A 1,930-nucleotide genomic window follows, 5' to 3' on the forward strand; every position below is an offset into this window, starting at 1 on the left:
AAAATCAAAAAGGAATTATAAAAGAGAAAAAAAAACTCTAAAGGAGTCTGCTCCTCTGTAGGAGAGAAAAAAAACTCTACTTTCATACTGCGCTACTGCGCTTTCTTATCAACTACTCTATTTTCTCTATTTACATTTATCCTAAGCTTTATACCTAATTTTTATGTAACTTTATGCTGCGAATCGCCGCATTTTTAGAGTAAAAAAATTTATTTGACTCTAAAGGTACTTTTTCATGCGCAGCACGCTGCAGCAGCAATTCGTTACTATTAGTTAAGAATTGTATGTAAGCTAGATGACGCACTTCCGGCGCAAAATACATTTTGCCGCAGTTCGTTGAAGTTGAACCGAACGAACAGCAAGCAGCAAGCGGCAAAATCGAGAAAGCGTACAATATGTCCGTCGTTTCATTATGAAAATATTATTTATTGCAATAAATATTAGGAAAATAAACGAAGAATGGCTTCGGATAAGGTACGAATGTTTGTAAATTAGATCATTTTATACTTTACACTTTACTTTTTCAAATTTGTGATAAAGTATAAAATGATCTAATTTACGAACATGTATCCGTACCTTATCCGAAGCCATTTTTCGTTTATTTTCCTAATATTTATTGCAATAAATAATATTTTCATAATGAAACGACGGACATATTGTACGCTTTCTCGATTTTGCCGCTTGCTGTTTGCTGTTCGTTCGGTTCAACTTCAACGAACTGCGGCAAAATGTATTTTGCGCCGGAAGTGTGTCGTCTAGCTTACATAAAATTCTTAACCAATAGTAACGAATTGCTGCTGCAGCGTGCTGCGCATGAAAAAGTACCTTAAATGGAACTTATCGGAATAAAATCCGTTTTTCCTAGAAAATATAATAGAAATTTAGAGAATAATTGAATAATTCCGGAATCCATTTAAGAGTCAAATAAATTTTTTTACTCCAAATGTCCTTCATCTTTGCTTAATTATTATTATATGAAGAGTCCTTTACCTTCTAATTTATTTATTTATTATAATTTCTTATTTCTCACGCAATAATTGGCAATAATAACATCAAATCACAAGTACGTGCTGACATGTGCACACATTGACATGTAATAGTAACAGGATACATATTATGGAACTTATCGGAATAATTAAAATCTGTCTTTCCTAGAAAATATAATAGAACTCTAGAGAATAATTGAATAATTCCGATCGGAATCAATTCCAAATAGTTCCATAATAATTACCCAAGTAGTAACAGATGATAACAGGTAACACCATATTTATTTTAGTTCCTCTCTTTTGGCGGACTCATATCAGGTGGCACTACAGTCAACGGTGGTCTTCTTCTTCTTGTCGATTATAATTGGCCGGGTAGCCGATCCAACGGCAATCGTCAAGGCCAGGAACGAAAAATCGTAATGTGTAAACGAAACAAAGTCGTATTATGTAAACGAAGAATGATGCAATGCCCGCGAAAAATGGCGAAACCCGAACGAACACCGGGCGCCTGCGATTGCAACGTCGTCACGCCACTCTAACGCGCGTCCGGACGGACGAACGAGCCGAGCCAAACGCGGACACACATCAGTAAGGAAATTCGAGGCACGGTCAAAGTCGGCAACACTTTCTCAAAAATATACAAAAAACGAACACCCGAACCGAGACGCGTCCGCATCGGTCGGGTGGTTCAACGGAACTTAGTCAACGGTGATGCAAGAAATTTCATGGGAGTTGAGGGCCCTGCTCATATATGTAATACTACTATATGGCTAGTGCCTATAAGAGGGAGTGAGAGGAAGCGGTCCCAGAACCACGGTGCGGGAATATATATTTCCCTCTCTTTCTAAGATTACTTTGAGTGTTGTGCGCATGCGTTGGATTGATTGCATCCGCCAATAGGAAAATAGAGTGCGATCAGTGAGATGACGCGAACAGGTTATGCT

Source organism: Cyphomyrmex costatus, unplaced genomic scaffold (assembly GCF_001594065.2).
Source record: "Cyphomyrmex costatus isolate MS0001 unplaced genomic scaffold, Ccosl1.0 scaffold188, whole genome shotgun sequence".
In the NCBI taxonomy this organism is placed as follows: Eukaryota; Metazoa; Arthropoda; class Insecta; order Hymenoptera; family Formicidae; genus Cyphomyrmex; species Cyphomyrmex costatus.